Source organism: Tachyglossus aculeatus, chromosome 5 (genome assembly GCF_015852505.1).
Source record: "Tachyglossus aculeatus isolate mTacAcu1 chromosome 5, mTacAcu1.pri, whole genome shotgun sequence".
NCBI classification, from domain to species: domain Eukaryota; kingdom Metazoa; phylum Chordata; class Mammalia; order Monotremata; family Tachyglossidae; genus Tachyglossus; species Tachyglossus aculeatus.
Genome location: NC_052070.1, coordinates 47,589,912 through 47,598,483, shown reverse-complemented (window position 1 = coordinate 47,598,483; position 8,572 = coordinate 47,589,912). Strand labels below are relative to the sequence as shown.

The window sequence follows — 8,572 nt, the reverse complement described above, 5'->3', positions numbered from 1 at the left end:
ATGCTCTGCACACGATAGGCACTCAGTAAGTGCCATTGATTGATTGATGACAGTGCAGGTACCCAGGAATGAGCCAAGCTGGGTTCATGCAGAAGTAGTCTCTAGAAGCAGTGTGGCTTAGTGGAAAGAGCATGGGCTTGGGAGTCAGAGAACATGGGTTCTAATCCCAGCTCTGCCACTTGTCTGCTGTGTGACCTTGGGCAAGTCACTTAACTTCTCTGTGCCTCAGTTACCTCATCTGTCAAATGGGGATTAAGACTGTGAGCCCCAAGTGGGATAACCTGATTACCTTGTATCTACTCCAGTGCTTAGAACACTGTTTGGCACATAGTAAGCACTTAACAAATACTATTATAATAATTATTATTATTTTTCCAGTTTTATACCAGTCAGTCTGTTTTTCAGCTGGTCTGTCCTCCAAACAATACTGTGCGTATGTACATGTGTTTGTGGGATCAGGTAAGGGGATGTTGCCAAAGGGGTATTTGGTATTCCCAAATGCTGTCAGTGGTCCCCTTTCAATCAATCAATAGTATTTATTGAGCATTTACTGTGTGCACCACACTGTACTAAGTGCTTGGTAGCATACAATAGAGTTGGCAGATACGCATCCCTGTCCACAACAAGTTTATAGTCTAGAGGGTGAGACAGACATATAAATAAATTATGGATACTTACCTAAGTGCTACCCCTCTCAGGGTTGCACCTGGAGAGTTTCCAGTACTCTACCAGTCTCGACTATGGGAGGGAGAGTCCAGCGGAGGCATACCCATTTCATTCCTAGCTTGGGCAGTGGCTAGTGAGTGGAAGGCAATTTGCTACAAATCAAAACTCACCTGTGCTGTTCAGCAACAGTGTGGGAGAGAGTCGAGGGCAGAGACTCAGGTTTACTGTGCGGAAGGAGGCAATGGTAAACTGCTTCCGTATTTTTACCAAGAAAACTCTATGGATCCACTACCAGAATGAATGCAGATGGAGGTGGGGCGTTCTGGGAGAGATGTGTCCAGGCTGTCTCTACGGGTCAAGCATGACTTGACAGCATAAGACAACAACAATATAAGTGCTGTGAGGCAGAGAGGGTGGAGTGATCATCAAGTGCCCAGAGGGTACAGCTCTAAGGGCATGGATGATGCTGAAGCGAGAGGGAACTGGGGGAAAAGAGGCTTAATAAGGGAAGGTCCCTTGGAGAAGATGTGATCTTAGTAAGACTTTGAAGGTGGGGAGAGTGGTGCTCTGATGTATATGGAGGGGAGGGAGTTCCAGGACAGAGGAAAGATGTGGGAAAGGGATCATCAGCAGTCAATGCTAGGAGCACGACTTTCTTTGGTTTCATAACTTTCCTCTGGGCAGTAGCCGAAGCTTGAGCTATACAGGAGAGTTCATTGTCTCTACCCATCAGAGCCGATGCCAAAGGAGAACATTACCAAAAATGTTTGTGTAGGATCACAGGTCAAATTTAGCAGGGCCCCTCTCTCTCCAACCTCCCAGAAAGTTGTTTTATCCAAGACTGCTTTTGCCAATTGGACTGAAGTCAAGGTCTATATTTAAAATCTGCACCTTTAGAGATGGAGCTCCTCTTTTATTGACTGATTTATCAGGTTGGGATATTAAAAAAAATCTGGGGCAGGGAGGATATGTGCCTCACTTCTGTGAGGGGAGGGGATGGGAAGGGATTTGTCTCACCTGTGTGTGGGAGGAGAGGGAAGGAGTGCATTATGTGCAGAGTACATGTTTTATTCGCCCCCATCAAAGCTTTATTGAAGGCATATTTCTTCCAAAAGGCTTTCCCTGACTAAGCCCTTTTTTCCTTTTTTTCCACTCCCTTCTGCATCACCCTGACCTGCTCCTTTTATTCATTCCCCCTCCCAGCCCCACAGTACCCAAGTACATATCCATAATTTATATTAATGCCTGTGCCCCCTTCTAGACTGTAAGCTCATTGTGGACAGGGAATGTATCTATTATGTTGTTATAATGTACTCTCCCAAGTGCTTAGTATAGTGCTCTGCACACAGTAAATGCTCAATTGATCGATTAATTCTGTTGTATGCTCCAAAGTGTTTAGTATATTGCTCTGCACATAATAAATGCTCAAAAACTACAACTGATTGATTGATGTGCTTCACCTGTGTAATGGCAGAGGAGTGTGCATGTTGGGGGGGAATGAGGGTGCTAGTGGCGGGGTAGATTTAGACTCAAATTCCCAGATTAAAAATACAGGACTCTGATAGAGGTCCCGACTTCACCCAGCCCTCTTGAGCCAAAAGGGACTAGAGGTGAAGTCGAGATGGCAACTTCATCTCTTGCCCTGCTGTGGGCAGGGGGGGAAGAAGTGAGGGGTTGTCCACTGCCCCTTTGCTCTTCATGGGGCTTTGGAGCTGTGCATGAGCGGTTCCACTTGCTCCAGCCCCAAAGACCACTGAGGAGATGCCAACAGCCTACAGTGCCCTCATCCAGCTTTGTTTTGTTGTCTGTCTCCCCTTTCTAGACTGTGAACCCGCTGTTGGGTAGGGACCGTCTCTATATGTTGCCAACTTGTACTTCCCAAGCACTTAGTACAGTGCTCTGCACACAGTAAGCGCTCAATAAATACGATTGAATAAATGAATGAATGAGGCCTTCCAAGACTGAGCCCCCTTTTTCTTCTCCTCCTCCCCATCCCCACCGCCCTACCTCCTTCCCCTCCTCACAGCACTTGTATATATTGTACAGATTTATTACTCTAACTTGTACATATTTACTATTCTATTTATTTTGTTAATAATGTGCATATAGCTTTAATTATATTTGTTCTGACAATTTTGACACCTGTCTACATGTTTTGTTTTGTTGTCTGACTCCCCCTTCTAGACTGTGAGCCCGTTGTTGGGTAGGACCGTCTTTACACATTGCTGACTTGTACTTCCCAAGTGTTTAGTCCAGTGGTCTGCACACAGTAAGCACTCAATAATAATAATAATAATAACAATAATGATAGCATTTATTAAGCACTTACTATGTGCAAAGCACTGTTTTAAGCGCTGGGGAGGTTACAAGGTGATGAGGTTGTCCCACGGGGGGCTCACAGTCTTCATCCCCATTTTACAGATGAGGGAACTGAGGCCCAGAGAAGTTAAGTAACTCGCCCAAAGTCACAGCTGACAAGTGGTGGAGCTGGGATTTGAACCCATGTCCTCTGACTCCAAAGCCCATGCTCTTTCAACTGAGCCACGCTGCTTCTCTGAACCATGCTGCTTCTCTTGAGCCACGCTTGAATGAATGAATGAGATAGAGAGAATAGTGTTGTCTACAGACTAGGGGAGGATAGGGTTTGGGTGGGAGATGAGGAGTTCTGCTTTGGGCATGTTAAGTTTGAGCTGTAGGCAGAACATTCAGAAAAAGATTTCCTGAAGGCAGGAGGAAATACGAGACTGCAGAGGAGAGAGGTCAGGGCTGGAGAGGTAGATTTGGGGATCATCCCTGTAGGGTTGGTAGTTGAAGCTTTGAGTTATCCAAGGGAGAGGGTGTAAATAGAGAATAGAAGGGGACCTAGAACTGAGCCTTGAGGTACCTCCACAGTTAGAGGGTGGGGGTCAGGAGAGAAGCCTGACAAAAAGCCAGGAAGTTGGGAGGAGAACCAGGAGAGGCCAGCACCAGCCAAGGTTGGATAATGTTACCAAGAGAAGGGGCTTGTCCATAGTGCTGAAGGAGGTTGAAGGATAGAGAAGGATTAGGATGGAGTAGAAGTCATCGGATTGGTGAGAAATCCTCACGAAATCCTTTGAAAATCAGATTTATACAGGTCATCTTGGGCCCCTGCACTAAGTTTTTATTTTTTACTGTGTTGCATTTCATAAAATCTCTGTGCCAGAATGTTCCAAGATCATTAATGGCCTCATTTACAAGTCCTTTGGGCTCAGTTTGTGTCCTATCCTCCTTACCCTTTCAGCCACCTTCCAATACTGGATCATATCCTCCTTCAAGAAGCACTGTCTGATTTTGGTTTCACCAACCAAGTCCTCACCTGATTCTCCTCCTATCTCATTGGCTGCTCCTTCTCAGTGTCATTTACTCGTTCCTCTTCCACCTCTCATCTTCTATCTGGGTGCTCATTTTGGGCAGGAAATGTGTTCACCAGCTCTGTTGTAGTATAATTTCTCAAGCACTTAGTACAGTACATATACACTTGTACATATTTACTATTCTATTCTATACTATTCTATTTATTTTGCTAATGATGTGCATATAGCTTTAATTCTATTTGTTCTGATGATTTTGACACCTGTCTACATGTTTTGTTTTGTTGTCTGTCTCACCCTTCTAGACTGTGAGCCTGTTGTTGGGTAGGGACCGTCTCTACATGTTGCCCACTTGTACTTCCCAAGTGCTTAGTACAGTGCTCTGCACACAGTAAGCACTCAATAAATGCAATTGAATGAATGAATGAATGCTCTGCACACAGTAAGTACTCAATCATCACTGATGATGGTTGCTTCTTTCTCTACATTCACTCTCTTGGGGAGTTCAGCTTTTCATGCGGCTTCAGCTCCAACTCTCAAATCTACCTTTCCATCCCCAGCCTTTCTCCTAATCTACAATCTTGCAAATCCTCTTGCTTCCAGGACATCTTCATTTGGGTGTACCATCAGCACCTCAAACTGAACTTTAACATTTCCATCTCTGTCAATAACACTATCTGCTAATGCTACCACGTTAATCCAAACACTTATCCTACTCTGCCTGGATTACTGTATCCGACTCTGCTGACCTTCTAGCCTCTCTCTCTCTCCTTACTTCAGTCAATACTTCACTTTGCTGCCCCAATCATTTGTCTAAAAAACTGTTCAGGCCATTTCCCCACTCCTCAAGCACCTCCAGTGGTTGCCCACCCAGCCCACTCACTGCTGCATCAAAAAGAAACTCCTTACCACAGGCTTTAAAGCACTCAATTACCTTGCCCTTCCTACCTCACCTCGCTACTCTGTTACTACAAACTAGCCTACACACTTCACTCTTCAAAGGCTAACCTCCTCACTGTACCTCGCTCTTGTCTCTCTTGTTGCTGATCTCTCACCCACATCCTGCCTCTGGCCTGGAACGCCCTCCCTCTCCAGATCCAACAGACGGTCACTTTCCCCACCTTCAAAGCCTTACTGAAGGCACATCTCCTCCAAGAGGCCTTGCCTGACTAAGCCCCACTTTCCTCTTCTTCCACTCTCTTCTCCATTCCCTTTCCCAGCCCCACAACACTTACGTACATATCTGTAATTTATTTATTTATATTAATGTCTGTCTCCCCCTCTAGACTGTAAGCTCATTTTGGTCAGGGAATGTGTTTATTACATTGTTAACGTGTATTCTCCCAAATGCTTAGTAGAGTGCTCTGCACACAGTAAGCGCTCAATAAATACAATTGACTGACCGACCGGCTGGCTGACCACCATCTTCCCTGTCCCAGAAGCCCAGGACTTGGGTGTCATCCTTGACTCCTCATTGTCTTTCAGCTCCTACATTGATTCAAACTCCTGTCATATTATGGCTAAACTGGTGTATCAGTCTTCTCACTGATAATAATAATAATAATGTTAATGATAATATTCATTCAATTGTATTTATTGAGTGCTTACTGTACTAAGCGCTTGGGAAGTACAAAGCATAAGTATGGTATTTGTTAAGCTCTTAGTATGTTTCAAGCACTGTTCTAAACTCTGGGGCAGATACAAGGTGATCAGGTTGGACACAGTCCCTGTCCTACAGAGAGCTCACAGTCTAAGTAGGTATTGAATCCCCATTTTACAGTTGAGGAAACTGAGGCACAGAGAAGTTGGATTGCCCAATGTCACAGGGAAGACAAATGAGGGACCTGGGATTAGAACCCAGGACCTCTGGATCCCTGGCTACTTTTTTATGGTATTTACTTTGGTGTTTACTGGTACACTTACTATATGCCAGGCATTACACTAAGTGCTGAGGTAGATACAAGCTAATCAGGTTGCATACAGTCGACATTTCACTTGGGACTCAGAGTCTTATTCCCATTTTACAGATGAGGTAACAGACACAGAGAAGTGAAGTAACGTGTCCAAGGTCACAAAGCAGACACGTGGCAGAGCTGGGTTTAGAAACCAGGTCCTTCTGACTCCTGGGGTCATGCTCTATCCATTAGGCCATGCGGCTTCTCTCTCTGTCCCCAACCTGTTTCTGCTTCAACTTCTTCTACATGATGTTCCAAGAATCATCTTGAAGTGTTACATAGCTCTCATATTTCCAATCTTCTAAAACCTCCAAAGATTACCCTTCTCCCTCTGCACCAAACAAAAACTCCTCACGAGTGGCTTCAAGGCAGTTCATCAGCTCTCTCCATCCTGCGTATTGCCTTTCTTCATCTGCTACTTCACAGCTCACACTTTTTGCTTCTCCCAAACTCACCTTCTAAGTATACTACACTCTTGATCCTCAATCAGAATCAAGCAATCAGTAGTATTTATCAAACACCTACTGTGTGCCACATATCATATTAAGCACCTGAGAGAGTACAATAGAATTAGTAGACATGATCCTTGCCCTCGAGGAGTTTACAAATTACATGACAATCTCCCACCTCTGACCCCTTTACTCACACCACTTACTTGGTCTCTAACTCCCTCCCCCTTCAAATCTGCCAGATCCCACCTTTCCCCTTCTCAAAGCCCTCCTAAAATACTACCTTCTCCAGGAAGCCCTCCCTGACTAATTCATGACACCCTTCTCAGGCTCAGCCCTACAGTTTTCTGTACCTATCCTCAGCACTTACCAATCAACCTATCCGTCAGTGGTATTATTTATTGAGTGCTTTCTATATGCAGAGCACTGTACTAAGCACTTGCAAAAGTAAAGTACAACAGAATTAGCAGACATGTTCCCTACCCATAATGAGCTTACAGCCTAGAGGGGACTGTAAATATGTACATATTTATGATAATTTGTATATTCAATTATTCATTCAACTACTATTCATTCATTCATTCAGCTACTGTATTTCATCCTGATGTATTTGTAATACTTCCTGTTTTACCCTTGCTCTTCCTCAGGCCTTACTATCTGCAAATAAGTTTCATCTGTCTGTGTTCTTCATCAATCTATACTGTACTCTCCCAAGCACTTAGTGCCATGCTTTGCACACAGTAAGCATTCAATAAATGCCATTGAATGAATGAATGAATCAATCAATCAATGGTATTTATTGCCTGTTTACTGTATGGGGAGTGCTGTGCTAACAGCACAGAGAAGAGAGATCCAATCCATGCTCACAAGCTTACAGTCTAGAGGTCAGGTTTACAGACTGAAAGCACTTCTAGACTGTAAAATCCCATTAGAAGCAGTATGCCCTATTGTAAAGGGTATAAATAATAATTAATAATTGTGGTATTTGTTAAGCACTTACTATGTGTCAGGCACTGTACTAAGCACTGGGGTGGATTCATTCATTAATTCATTCACTCAATCATATTTATTGAGTGCTTACTGTGTGCAGAGCAGTGTACTAAGTGCTTGGAAAGTACAATTCGGCAACAGATAGAGACAATCCCTACCCAACTATGGGCTCACAATCTAGAAGGGAGGAGACGGACAACAAAACAGAACAAGTAGACAGGCATCAATAGCATCAAAATAAATAAATTATGGATATATACACATCATTAATAGAATAAATAGAATAATAAACAAGTACATATATACACAAGTGCTGTGGGGTGGGGAGAGGGGTAGAGCAGAGAGAGGGAGTAGGGGCAATGGGGAGAGGAGGAGGAGGAGAGGAAAAGGGGGCTCAGTCTGGGAAGGCCTCATGGAGGAGGTGAGTTGTCAGTAGGGCTTTGAAGTGGGGAAGCGAGCTAGTTTGGTGGACGTAAGGAGGGAGGGCATTCCAGGCCAGAGGTAGGACCTGGGCCAGGGGTCGAAGGCGGGACAGGTGAGAACGAGGCACAGTGAGGAGGTTAGCAGCAGAGGAGTGGAGTATGTGGGTTGGGCTTTAGAAGGAGAGAAGGGAGGTGAGGTAGGAGGGGGCAAGGTGATGGAGAGCTTTGAAGCCAATAGTGAGGAATTTTTGCTTCATATGAAGGTTGATAAGCAACCACTGGAGGTTTTTGAGGAGGGGGGTGAATACAAGCAAATTGAGTTGGGTACAGTCCCTGACCCATATGGGGCTCATAGTCTCATTCCCCATTTTACAGATGAGGTAACTGAGGCAGAGAGAAGTGAAGTGACTTGCCCAAGGTCACACACCAGGCAAGAGGTGGAGCTGGGATTAGAACCCATGACCTTCTGAATCCCAGGCCCATGGTCTATTCACTACACCCTGCTGCTTCTTTATGGGCCTAATTCTGACTCTGCCACATCTGTTTTGTGTCTTTGGGCAAGTCACTTAAATTCTCTGTGCTTCAGTTTCCTCATCTGAAAAGTGAGGATTAAATCCTACTCCCTTCTATTTACACTTTGAGTCCCATGTGGGACAGGGACTGCATCCAGCCTGATCAGCTTGTACCTATCCCAGCACTATGTATAGTACCTGCCATAAATTATAAATTATTTATCTATATCAATATCTGTCTCCCCT

General features: G+C 44.5%; 1 non-coding gene across 1 annotated transcript; it reads left to right on the top strand.

The window, feature by feature from the left end:
* The first annotated feature begins 688 nt into the window (after positions 1-688).
* On the top strand, positions 689-826 carry LOC119929002. The gene has a single exon (XR_005451146.1). It is a non-coding gene; the product is annotated as a small nucleolar RNA SNORA7 (small nucleolar RNA).
* The last annotated feature ends 7,746 nt before the right edge of the window (positions 827-8,572 follow it).